The sequence below is a fragment of the Lepidothrix coronata genome, unplaced genomic scaffold, assembly GCF_001604755.1.
Source record: "Lepidothrix coronata isolate B3197 unplaced genomic scaffold, Lepidothrix_coronata-1.0 Scaffold41, whole genome shotgun sequence".
In the NCBI taxonomy this organism is placed as follows: Eukaryota; Metazoa; Chordata; class Aves; order Passeriformes; family Pipridae; genus Lepidothrix; species Lepidothrix coronata.
The window spans coordinates 3,309,762-3,324,190 of NW_016690221.1; positions in this window are offsets into that span (position 1 = coordinate 3,309,762).

Here is a 14,429-nt window from a genome sequence, read left to right on the forward strand (position 1 = left end):
TATTTAAAATGGAAAGGAAGAAAATGGAACTGGCAATTAATAACAGCATCTTAGTTCTTTGTTTTAAATTATTTTGTGATGATTCACTTTGGGTTTGACTCACAATAACAAGCCTATCTGTCTGAAGAAGATATATCCAGATGCTAATATCAGGACAACGAAAAAAGACCATGCTATTAAAAAAAAAAAAAAAAACACTATTCTCTACACTAAGTCAATATATCTCTTCTGTGAAAGAAATAAAGTGTGTGTCTGTGTCTATATAGGATTTTTCTGGGTTTGGGAGAAAGCTATTACAGAGGATGAATCAAAAACAAAGCAACATTTATCAGTGCTTTCTATAAGGGAAGGGAAGTGAGAATAAAATTTGCTCTATCATAAAATATTTACATGTTTTTTCTGTAAATCACAGTAGAGAGAAAATAATAGGAGAGAAAAGGAAGACGATTTTCAAACCAGGATTTTGAAAGTGATTTTCTTCAGTAAAGTTAGAAAGAGAGGGAAGAAAAAAAAAAGATAAAGACTGAGACTCCACGCATCGTTTGAGTGTGTTTTGCTCCGTGCATGTTAATGAGTCCTCACTGCACTCCCAGCCCTACTCCCTTCCCATCAGCAATTGTAGCTGACATCACGCATCTCCAGAGGTACAGCACAGTGTTTTCAACCTAGCTTCCCACAGTTTTAAATTTTCCCTTGGACCCCTGGTGATCAGCCCTCGGTGGGGGCCTTAGCCCTTGGCTGATTGTCACCCCGTTGTTGCCCCGGTGTGCAGAGAAGTTCAGGGGGGAAATCCAGCCCTGGGCACACACAGGCACAGCCCAGTCCTGGGGCTCTTTGAGCACCTCCCGTGAGAAACTCGTCACCTCAGCACACACGGCACCAAATCAACAGCTAAAACACTCACTCCATCAGCAGCAGCCTCCTCCTCCTCCTCCTGCCACCCAACCCAGCATGTCTTGTGTCATCCTCACACATCCATCCATGCATCGTGACATGTGCCACAGCACATCAAACTCCCTCCTCACTCCTGGGAGCTGCACAGACTCTCCTGTGCTGGGGACAAGAGGCTCCAGCTCAGCCCCAGGGGTAGCTGAGGCAGGTCAGGGCAGCACCAGGCAGGTGGAAACACCAGCTCAGAGCCCCAGGGAGTCCCCAGCCTGCACCTCAGGGCACAGCTGGAGGAAAAGCTTATTGGCACCACCCGTATCATACAAATCTATCATTTATACCGCTACAATCATAAACAATTTGGGTTTTTTTAGCCAGGTTGACTCGATTTCGTGTGTTTAAAGCTAAGCACAGATATCACTGCAGGCAGGATCACAGCATTCATTCAGAATTAAACCCCTTTGGATTTTAAACAGCTTCAGCTTTCACTATGAGCATTTCTACCATCTCTACTAATTGCACCCAGTGGAATTTTCTGAAAGTACAGCTTTATTTTGGAGGGGAGAAAAATGTATTACATACACTTTTTAGACATTGGAATTTAAACAAACAAACCCCCCACAGTTCTACTTAGAAAACTCCACAAGTTTTTCTCCTTAGCCACTTCCAACAGATTTTTGTCCACTCCAACTCTAAATTCTGCTCAGTGCTGCTATTTTCAGAAAAAAAAAAAAAAGCTGGCATATATCTGATGTAATTCAGATATTGCACTGCAAAAAGTGTCTTTAAAGTGCAGATTTGGGCAAAGAACATCCTGCAGAGATTTGATGAGAAGCTTTTATACTTAAGCAATAGCCTTTGTGTTGTGTAGAAGGAGAAGGAAATAGCTATTCAGACAGAAAACCAATGATCTATTATTGCAGAGAACGAAAACTGTGAATATAACAAAGATGATCAGCAGCACAAAAAGCACAGTGGATCACTGACACCTCTCCTCTGGCAGGTAACAGGTACTGAACACTTCTGGCTCACCAAAAATTACAGTTTGCCCTATATGATGGATATTTACTTTTTCTCATCCCTTGAGTTCTGCTTTCCAGCTCTGTCCAAAGATGACAGGACTTTGTAGGGGACAAGCAAAAATGGAAATAATGACTAACATAAGGACTAGAGCACTGTTTGTTTGTAGAGACTGAGTATTTTCCAAGACTTGTACTTCATTAGAGCTGGAGTGTGTCTCTGGAAAGGTGCATGTGTTCTCTCCTCTCTATTACCTGTCACATCACATTTCTGCTCAACATAATGCAGCAAACCTTGGGAGTGATTTGTGGAATATATTAACATAGTTATGCACATTGTGTTAAAGATTTACATGCTAGTGCTGTAAGGTAAGGTGAGAGGTCAGAATAAAATGGATGATTAGAAAAAAAGTTGATTAATTTCTGTAGCACTCTTTCAAAAAGATGTATTGGAACAGAAAACTTGACTCACTCCTTCTGAATATCTTAATTATGCAAAATGGAAGGAGTGGTGCTGGAGCTGTGATCCTCCCTGCCTGACCAGGCATTACTCAGACAAAGTTAGTGGAGCAGTCAGTGATTTTTGTAATGTGGGGCTACATTTCAGCTCTCATCCCACGCACCCTTGCTGGGTCCTCCAACTCAGCTGTCTCATCTTTGTTTGAGTCACCTGAGATCAAAGCTCAGCCTTTGCTGAGGTGTTTTCCTCTCCAAGGATAGAATTACATCTTAAAATAAATCTTTTTTTCTTCGATTGGCCCCCAAGGAGAGGCACAGTGGCTTTCACTCGAGCAAATGTAAAGGCTGAATAATATCCAGGTATCTGTATAAGATGAGGCACAAGAAGATTCTCAGTCCTGCTGAGGCTGATGGGATTTTTTTCGGTCATCACTTCCATTGGGGCCAAAATCATCCTCCAGCATTGTCAGCTGCCTGGGGAGGGGACAGCAGTGCCACAGCTCCCAGGCCTGGCTGGGATCTCCTGGCTTTGCTCCAATAGGAAAGAACAGTAACCCATAAGGGTAAACATCAATTTGGCCTGAATCTCAGTCTCTCTCAGCTTCATGCTCATAATTCTGCATAAAACACCAGTCAGTCACCCCTTAAGCATCCATCAGGGCATTGCTGCCATTTTCCCAGTGGGTTGCTTCTTTCTGGTGGAACTAATTGACCTCTGACCTGTTTATTGCTTTAGTGCTACCAATTTATCATCAGTTTATTCATCAACATCTGGTGGTTGGAAAACTGTATTTTACATTATTATCTCTCAAATGGATAGCTAATGCTGCTTAATGGGGCAGTTATATGTTATTATAGATTCATTTTTTCTCATTTTGCTAATGAATGGAGAATCTTCATCAAATAAATATTTGCCAGTTGGCTTAATATCAAAGTCTCTAATTAAAAACAGAAATATGCTCAATATATGGAGAGCTGAATGGTGGTGGCATGTGAGTTTTAAAGAGGTATCATTTCAGCCACACTGTACTCGCACAGAGGCCAAATTGGCAATCAAGTGATCAGTGTGAGGAAGGTTGAGCTGTATTTACATATTGTCTCAGTAAAATGCTACTGATTTATTTCTCCAGTGCCAGATACACAATATGAGCATAGCTTAAATTGGCTTCTTTCCTGGCTTTCACAAAAGAAATGGAAAAAAAAGGAAAAAAATGGAAATAAACAATCTTGGACTCAGTCCCAAAAAAATCTGATTCCCTCCACCAACCAGCACAATTGCACTTTACAGTGGGGATGGGCATAGATAGTATGACCTGGCACTCAGAATTCATGAAACAGCTCTGCACAAACAAGTGAATTTGGAGTAAACACATTTCAAGCTGACAAAGTGCAGCTCTGAATGGAGAGCAGGCTGCACTTCAGCATGTACACCCCAGGGCCCAGTGCCTGCCTCACATCTGGGACAATTCAAGCCAAGGCTCTTGCATGAGCTCCTCAGTCTTAACAGCCAAAGAGTTTACACAGTTAAAAACTTATGGGTTTGCCATATACAAAGACGGGCACACATCTACTGCTGTTTGATTGTTTTCTACACCAATACCCAGTGGTGTCAGCTGGTAGCAGTCAATGCACAGAAACACTGCAGTTTTTCTTATGCTAAAAGTCTTTTCTTCTCAGGTCAAGATCCTACACAGGGCTTAGGAAGGTGTCTTTACAAACAAAACTGCTGATTTCCAGAGTGCAGACGTACGAGTACATTTTGTTTGCTGGACTGGAACTCGCCAACAGTCCTGTATTCCATGAGCTTGCAAATAACTGGATGTTACCACTGAATCAAACCCCACTACTCACAGGTCTAATTCACATGGGAATTCAAGTGGGCTTTTGCCAAAGCACTGATATCTAATCTAAGAATGAAATCTAACCTGCATTTTTCGCATATTCCTTCTTTGGAAAGGTGCACAGGGAATGCTGAGAACACTTTTTACTCCCTCATGTGATGTCTAACAAGAAGCTGTGGTTTAGATTTAAGAAGCCTTCAGCATTTAGCATAGTTCATCCACGCCATGTTTTCAGCACAATCCACATCATCTCAAGGCAAAGCAGTAAAGGCGTAACAAACACAAATTATTGTAATGGTGCTATCAAAATGTGAAAATATCTTTATTTTTCCAAAACCAAATAGAACATGCTCTAATCTAAAGCTACTGAAGCACACAGAAGCTGTGCCAGCTCTAACATATCCATTGGCTTCACGGACCATTAAATAGCACAAATGGCACTATGAATTATTTCTGAAACGTCAATACGTTTCTAATACCGTAGGCAAAATTCTCCTAATTTTTGGGTGCACACTCCCTGAATCTAGATCCTGGCTCAGCTCCCAAACACCCTCTTTTTCTATCTCACCTAATGGATCAAAGCAGCTGAAGCAGACACAGCCCACACAGCCCCCATGATCTAAACTGCAATTTTACTGCTACACTTTCAAAAAACTACCAGGGATGCTGAAAGCACAGGACGAGCACTCCTTAGAAAAGTATATAGTAAAAAGTAAACACCAAGGCTCAGGAAGTCACTATGAAAATGTTTCTTTTAGTTTATATTTAGAGCTCTAATGCAATCTTGAGTGAAGGAAATAAACCAAAGAAAATAGAGAAAGAAGAGGGGGGGAAAAGCTGTGTCAGGCAGATTTACATGGCTTTGCTCTGCCACTGGTTTGCAGATCCATTGGCACACAGATGCTAAAAGTGCAGAAGAATTAGTGCTTCACTGATACAGTTTATGTGAACCTAACATAGAAAAGTCAACTCATCATTTCCTAAGTCATAAAAAACCTAAAATATATGCCAGGTTTAATAATACACATAAAGGGCAGCTCCTCTTGAATTTTTTGATGGTTCAGAAACACCTGACTGCAATTTTTTACTGAGTTTGGAATTTGTAATGTCTTCTCACATGAGGCTTTTGTTGCAAACTTGCTAAGAAACAGCTGTCAAACTCTAAAGTGAATCTCTGTGCTGCCTCTTTTCCAGTGTAAAACAAGTTGGGTTTTGCAAGAAAAGTGCCTAACTTGGCCCCTAAAAAAATCAAACCAAAACACACAACCGTTCAGCCAGGAAAGATCTTTTCTTTATGGTTATATAAAATACATGGTCCTACAAGAGGCTTGTAGATTATTTATTCTTCCCAGGTCGCTACTGAAAGCTCCTTAAATGTTGTTTGATGGAGTAGTGATTCTTTTCTGCCTTGCTGGTATAAACTGAATATATCTAAGAGTAGAATATATTGACAATAAAAAAGGTTCCTTTTTTTTTGAGATCCATCAAAATAAAATATACTTGGGAGGCTTTGAACTTAAATTCAAAAAAATCTTTGGGAAATTGCCTTTCATTTCTAAGAGCACAATTTAAATTCAGTCTGAGGGTTTACATGAGACACCTCAGGTGCTCTCTGTTCCAAATTCACTTCATTAATGTTGCCTTAAAAGCTTTGCTCAAGAATTGGGCAGATGTAATTAGAGGAGAGGTAGTTAATACTATACATAGATCATCAAAAGATAAGTGTGCACTAAGGAGATACAGAATCTCAGTACAATTGTAATAATCTCTCCAGATTAAAAAAATATAAATTACAACCATAATTAGGAGAAAGTAATGAAAGCTTGCATGAGTATGTGATCCAGGCTCCCTTGGTACCTCATCAGGAGCACAGTTTGCTGGAGGGAGCCCCATCCAAAGCAGCAGAGCTGTCCCACACAAGGTGCAGGGGAAACATTGCTGAGACTTCAAGGAAACAGTCCAGGTGCAAGAGGGCCACAAAACCTTGTAGGAATATTATGCCAGTGTTTATGGGCTGATTTCTCTCAGAGCAGGGATCCTGTTTGGACCTCTGCAGGTTATATGAAAGCAGGACACCCCCAGGGCTGCTGGATAAGCAGAAGCCATTGGCAACATCACCACAAGAACTGCCCATGGGTCTGGCTGGAGTGGACTTCTACAACTGGCATAAAACTTGCCAGAATACACAGGGTACTGCCTAAATCCTGAATTCCTGTGTGGGTGAAACCCTGCATGAAATTTCTACGTAGGGCACAAGTCTGAGTTTTGACCATTGAATTTCTAATGGCTGGAGGTGACTCAGCTAAATCATAGCTCTTTTAAGCAAGTACTAACTACCTCTGTCAGGACTGGCACCACTGTGCTCTTGGAGCTGGAAATGCATATATAAACACCAGAATGACTCATGGCCAATAAAAGTACTTTTGTATTGAAATGCAAATTTTGTAAAGGTCCCTTTTGTTTAAATCTGCCAAAATTCACATTTTTTACTTTGAACATGAAACACCTTTTAATGTGGTTTTAGACTGGCCATCATATCCCCTCTGAGGCTGGTAATTCATCTTAAATATGTGGTTAGAAAAACAGAGGCCACAGTCAGTAATAGAATAAACATCTTTTCAACACAAAGATGAAAACAGTACTTTGATGGGACACAAATGACCTCATTACTGCATGAGCATACCTCCATATTTTATGATTTTTTCTTTCTTCCCACTAGGAAGAATAGAAAAGAGGTAAAGAAAACAAATAAGGTTCATTAAAGCAGTGTTACAATATTTTAAGAATTACTGATATGGTGCTATTCTAGTGGGGGTGAACTGCAGGCAAAGTGGGGTGCAGGATGGGCAGTGTTAGAGTGCTTACTATACAGGACACCACAATTCCTTGTTCTTCCCACATGCTCCATTTATGGTTTTGTGAATGTGACATAGGACCAGGCTTCTAAAGATACCTTCATGCCTGCTGAAATTTTCAAGAGGGTCTGAAACAGTAGGTGTGAGGCATTTGTGTAATCTTATTACACAAACTCCTTCTATGGTCAGTACTGAGATACAGGTACATCCAAAAGGGGATTGTCCCATCTGCTTTCAGACAGAAGGTTTGTTTGGTTTTTTTTGGAAGAGCGTTTCTTAAAGCAAATAGTTCTGCTGAACAACTCTCTCAGGCTGAGCATCAACATTTCAGCCACCTACACACAAATCCCAGCCCAACTGTAAAACAGCATCACGAGCCTCAGAAGACCAGTGTAATAACAAATACTTCAAATATCACAAGGAGCTCAGTGATTGTGCACAGAGATTGCAGGGTAGAGATTTGTGATAAAGAGAAGACATTTGCAGTGGTCAATGCTGAATGTCACATCTGTCATTTGTCATGAATGGGCTACATGTATTTTAGGAAGACCTGCAGTCAGGTTATCAATACACAGACCAGCAAGGTGGAAAAAGACTTGCATGTCCCAGTGGCACAGCCACAGCAAGCCCCTGTACCTGGTTGTGTGGCAGAACCAGTACCAGAACTCCACTGCCCAAAAACAGAGAACCCTTTGCCTCATTCATTGGGGAATTTGAACTTTTACAAGGAAATACAACTCTGACCTTTCTGTCAGACAAGACCTGTTCTTGCTAAGAGAGCCCAGGCAGATTCATATCCTGACATTACCTTCAAATGCAGAGCAGTTCACAATTTTTCTGTACACGTTTTGCAAAGATCTAAGATCTCCAAGAGACATGTTTTGTTCATTTGTTTTCACATCACTGACCTTTGCACTGACAACTCTACAACCCACAAAGCTACCCATCCATGCAGTCACTGCCGGAAAAAGGCTAACTGATGTTTCCTAACAAAAGGCCATCACGCGTGAGTGGAAGCGCTTTCCTGTCTGCACTTGAACTCCAGTTTGGGGAGTTTGTCCCTAACTGAGATGTGTGACAGAAAAGGCACCTAGCGAGACTAAAAGCCACCCCATTCCCTCTGCAGCATATCTCTCTCTCACTACAGCCTTCTGAATTTCTTCAGGATTCAGTTCCATGCCTAAATAGAGATGTAAAATGGTAAAAGCTTAAGAAAAAGACCCAAGTGCACTCAGCACTGTTCTCAGTTCAAGAACCCTCTGGCAGCCAGAGTCATCCCACTCCCAGATCATAATTTTCCTTCCTCCTTCCTGGTCTTGAATCTTTAATTCCTCCACCTAAAACAGAAGAGCTAAAGGGAGTTACTGCCCATCTTACTGCAGCTCAGTGGGTTGGCTGCTCTGTAGGGAAAGAGGGACATCCTCAAATGGAACTGCCACTATCCCTGCTGATTTGGCTCTAAGGAAAGCAGGACCAGGTTAACAGGGAGAGGTAATAACTTTCATTAGCTTGATATACAGAAACAGGCAAGTTTACAAACACATTATGGGCTCCAGCTATAGCACTTTGGTCTAATAAAAGATATTATCGACTCCTACAAACCTTACTTTCCTTTGTCTCTTAGACCACCACTGTCCCCAAAGCCCTACTACTGTTACAACACCACAAAAAAAACTCAGCAGTGATCTCGGTTGGATCATTCAGCAGAGAAAACAACTTTCTTTCCCAAGTAGCTACGACCAGCACAGGCAACAGGAACACTTCAGTAGGAGGGAGGGAGGGAAAAGGAGGCAGCTGCAAAACAGGGTAACAGCTCGAACATGGACTAGGCAGAACACACAGTTGCAGTTTCACTTCAGAACATAACCTGGGTTTGAATTACAAAGATACTGAGGTATCAGAAAGTACACTTGGCTGCCTAATTTGATTTACAAAAGAAAATTAAGTGGATTAGGGGTTAGATTTTTTAAGGGATTTAATTTCCTTCAGGGACAGAGAAATACCCAGTGGGAGAGTATTACAACTCAGTGAGGATTATAACAAAGAGCTTATATTTGTTTTTCATATTCATATAATTTATAAGAGGTTGAAAGAATTTTGTACAAATAATCAAATTACAGCAAACCTAAAAACACTTGGTTTCTTTTGATAGAGACCAGTTCTATGAAGCTTCAGGCCACAAAAATTTAGAGTGTCATCAGTATCAAAAATGAAAAAAAGATTCAGGAAGAACTTCTGCTGCAACAATTACCTGAAACATTGAGGGTTTTCTACTGCAATATTAGTATTTCACTCAAGGTGTTTACCCTCAAAATCTAAAAATATTCAAAATAATGACAATTAACTTTTTTCTTTCTTCTTGTAATAAATATCTCAAAGGAACTTCACATTTTGGTCCTTCCCCCCCCAGCAAGTGATGAATATTTTACAGCACTCTTCCACAGTGAAGACAATCTGTCTTGGTTCTCTAATCCTTGTTATACTCTGAAAAAAAAATAACTATACTGAAATTCAATGGCCTAAGTATTACCTCACCTGATTTTGGAAGGAAGGGCAAAAAGCATAATCCTACCTTTTTCCTGAAATCCCAAATTTTCCATATGTATGAACAATTGCCAGAAGTAAATTCTCCATCCAACATTAATTTCTTCTTTGGCTTTTCATAGATTTTCTACAAAAAACATCCACCTATATATAAAATGGTAACATTTACCAAAATTGGTTTTCCTGCCAAAAGCTTTAATAACAGAGCCTGAGGCAATCTTCTACAGATGTAGGAAAGTCAAACTCAAAATCAGGTTTAAAGATCTCTCACGGCTTCCTGTTACTTCCATCTAAAACAAGATTATTACACTCTAACCCTTTATTTTTTAATGAAATACAGATCAGTCGGGAACTACAGAGCAAACAGAGGCCTGTGCCAGGGACTTCGCCCCGTGGCTACTTAGAAACTCTTCAGTCTGGTTAAAAACTTGCATTACACTGGTTTTGTATGTATGTTTCTTAAAAGCTGTAAAGTAATAGAAAATCTTTTTTAAGAATGCCATTTTCACTATGGAATGGCAAAAAATTCCTCCCCCGAGGTAGCTATGTTATCTCGTTGAATTTAAAAACAATAAATTGAAAGTTAAACATAAAAGGAAGGAAAAAAGCGCAAGAAATAGGTGGAAAGGCATTGAAGTTGTAGGAGTTCTGACAAATCATCTTGGCATATAGTCCCAGTGGTGATAAGAAATTGTTCTGTGTGTTTTATTTATTTTTTTACACGGCAGAACAAAAAATGTACTCGAGGCAAAGTTGTAGAATATTGTTAAATTAGTGGGCTTATTTTATTAATACCCATGAGCATCCAATGATGAGAAAGAATTATTCTACTACACAGCCAGAGCAAGAAAACATGGTAGTACGTGTCCCAGCCCTGCAGTCTCTTACATGTACTTTATGCATGTGAGTAATCACTCCATGGTTTAACACGATATCCTAAGGTACTAGCTCTACACTGGGAATTACATACATTGTTTTTCCTTCCTGTAATGGATAAATCTGGTGACCTATATTTACAGTACTTTACATCAAGTCCAACAGACTACTCTCCACGTTTTGGCCTCGGAATGAAGCGTTCAGCTATGTGTGCCTTGTACCCTTATGAATTAGGCAAATGACTTGGTGTCAATTAAACATGTAAAATACACTTTAACCAGGCATACTCTTTAACAGAAACTGAACTCCACTGTCATTTATCCCTCAGGCAGTATTTGAAGCCAGCAGAAGAAACCTAATGTGCACAATTCTCTTGATAGGAAGAGTGAAAATTAGATACATAGAAGTTTACTTAAGCAGATTCAAGTAACCCTGGAAACAGGTAACTAAAGCCAGCTAAACCTTGCATGCCTTAGCTCACAGTGTGTTTGTAAACAAAATGCTGGTTTTCCCTTCACAGGGTTTGGACTCTTGCCTAAGGAGTCAGGTTAGATTGATTTAAATCTCTGAATTAAAATTTCCCAGGTCAGACAAGGAAAAGCTGTTGTGACGTGATGCAGGACAGAGAAGATGCAAACAACAGCCCAGGTTTAACTGAGGGATGCAGGTGTGCATGTCAGCTCACCTTGCACAGAGATTTTCTACCCGCCTTCAAAGGTTTTGCAAAGGGCACACATGCACAAAGAGAACAAGATCCTATAATGTCATCCCCAGTCAGGGTTGATTTCTGTGCGTGGATGAGATTTGTTCATGGTTTGACTTTCATAGCTAAATCCAAGCTTAACTGCAAATCTATATGCTGGTTCAATATTGGCTGGTTTGTATTTTCTGAATTTTTGATCTGGGGACAAAAGGCATCAAGAAAGAGCAAATATACTGTGTGCTTTAATTTATTCTTGTTCTGTTACCAGAGGGAGAAGAAATTGCACAGTTAGACTGTATTAATCTGTTTTCCCACAAATGCCATTAGTAAAATGTCATTTTGATTTGAACCTACTATGACCTGCTTGAGAAAAAAGCTCCCATGCTGCATACACTATATATCAGTGTGTATACATTCATATATCAGAGAACTTTTCATTAGCTGTTGAGCTGCATAATGGTGTTTATATACGAGCATGGCTTAATTAGCTACATAATGAAAAGTGCAATGAAAATGCAAAAGGGTTAGGAAGGGCTGAGCTGCAAGAGGAAACTGGATCTCAACACATCTTGGGAATACTGAAGTTTGTATAATAAGGTTAAAATCTCACCTCCCATTGATAAATACACCCTCACATAAACAAATATTATGTGTGGGGTCCTTATTAGTCAGACTGGTAAGTTCACTGAGGAAGACAAGGATGATGAATAGTTCCTCAACCAGCATGGGAACAGCAGCAGTGCTCTGCAGAGATGTGGGTCACACCTGCAGTTTAGCTTCCACTGCATAAAACTACCACTCTCTTAAGCCACTGTGGTGGAAGAAAGTTTTCATAGCAACGTGTTTAGGTGTTGGAGAAGGTGCCCCAAGACATAAAATATTAACTGTGAGGGAAAACAATACCATCTTTTAGTCCAAACTAGCAGCTTTTGGTGCTGAATGTGAAGGGAGTAGATCTCTTAGGAGCAAAGATCCTGCCTGCCTAAAGCTGCAGTTCCTGGAGGGGATTATGCAGCCCAGGATCTAGTCCAGCAAAAGTAGGTTGGTTTGCCTGGAAGTGCATTGACAATAAGTTGAAACCAACCCCACATTTGTGGGGAAAAAAAGGTTTAGGTCAGTAACAAAATAATTTTCCATTACTCCTCAAAGCCTAGAAAACACCAACAGGTCACTCCTTTATGATAAGGCTCAAGAGGACTTCACAGAAATTAGGCTATTTCTAAAATAATCTAGAAGTTTGACAATGACCTTATAAATGTCCACACAAGCTTTTTGAGATCCTACTGCATAACTCAGTGAGCTCTTCTGAGTTACTTTAAAAAAGCAAACAAATGAAAAAAACAAAACACAAAACCCAACAAATAAATATGTACCAACACAGGCATAGCAACCCCATTTAATTCTGTTCCCCATGTATGCCAGATGCAATTAGGAGCTGGCTCTCATCACATAATGTGGATCCAGCTTTGCACTATTCCAAAACACAGAAGGTCTAATTCCAACCCAGGATTTCATTCTAGCCTACCCTAATGGCAACAAAAAGCTGCACAGTTGAGATCTGGATAACATTCAAAACTTTCCCAAAATGTATCTCTGTTCACATCCTGATTTTTGATTCCAGCTCATCTCTAATTATAATTATCACACAGAATGTCAGATCTCAGGTTATGCTCTTTAAATTTCTCCCTATAAACAATTAATTAGCTTGTTGCAGCCTTTCTATAAATAGCTTGTACGTATAAATTATTCTCATCTGCTCAGACGAACAAAATCCAGGCTCTGGTTTTTGCCTTCTGATTTTCCCTAGTGGTCTGCAGCTGTCAGACGGCCAGACACACATGTGTATGCTCTTCATATTCAGAGACAAAAATAAGATTATTGGGCTAATTGACGAAGTTTTTTGTATTGAATTAGTGCTTGAGAAATCAGGTTTTCCCCAGAAAAATGTCTGAAAGCAGCATTTGTATCAACTCGATAACTCCGGCAGAGAGCTGCCTCCCACACCAGCTGAAGTGCTGCTCACCATCAGCGTGCATCCCAGGCTCTGAGGCATCATGCTATTATGGGATGGGATGTGTATGGCTGCCCAAATTAATTTTGCTGACAGGTCTTCCAAACTCATTCTATAGGTGCTGACAGGGAAGATCAGGCCACAGCTTCAGCCGTGCTGCAGTCAGGGAGCTACCTCTTCTCTGCTTCCCTACCCAAGGTTTTCACCTCCACACTAGAGCTGCCCAAGTCCTCCTCTGCCACGTCAGGGCATATTCCTGTGACTTGGCTCACAGCTGAACTGGATTTATACAAAGACATCCTTTGCCATGTGCTACTGGGAGGTGGGCTGGTACAGCCAGGCTGCAATCGGAGCAATAATTGCAACAGTGAGGAATACACAACAACATAAACGTGGATGTGAACACACCAGGACCATTGCTCTTGGGCTGAGTGCACCTTCCTGGGAGTTGTGCACATGAATCATCTTTGTCTCATCCCTCTGTTGAGGCTGAGCAAGGAGTATTGGTAAAGCACTTTGGAAAATTGTAAACCTGTGCAACCAAGCGTTATGATCATTTTGAAGCTTTAATCTATATGTTTTTCCCCACAATCTAACATAAAATCATCACTGTGCCCAGCCAGAGAGAAGAAAGCAGGATTATTGGATATTTTAATGTTTCACAGTGCAATGCTGCTATCATGGGGGGAGCAGCAAGGCACTGAGGAGATTGCCCTTGTTTTATGGCCTTCAAACTCAAAGAGGAATCACTCTGGTTCCCTTCCTCAGACTCAGCAGAGAACCCAGGATGAGCAGAGCTTTCCCAAGCTTGCTGAGACAAGCAAAAGGGATTGAACTATTTGAGGAAAAGTGTGCCACAAAGAACAAGCAAGTATCTTTCGGAATCCAGCTTTGAAAATGGTAACAAGGAGGGGTTAGTTACTAATATTGATTTATCGAGTATATTTATTTGGTGTTTCAAGCAGCTTTACTATTTTTAAACCTTACTGTTCATCTCCCTCACATTTAAGATGTCCCTTACACATGAGTTTTCCTTCTGCTTTGTCAAATTAGTTATCTTTTGCCATTTTACATTTTTGTGTTTCGTGAAGGCCCTCAAAGCAATAATTTCTGTGAACTAAAAAATTCTCATTATTCTGGAGATGAAAACCTACCTTTTGGTTTTCTATTTCATATCACTCAATAACATGAAATGCTAACTTGTCTTGTTGACTCTTAGCCCCTTTTACTTCA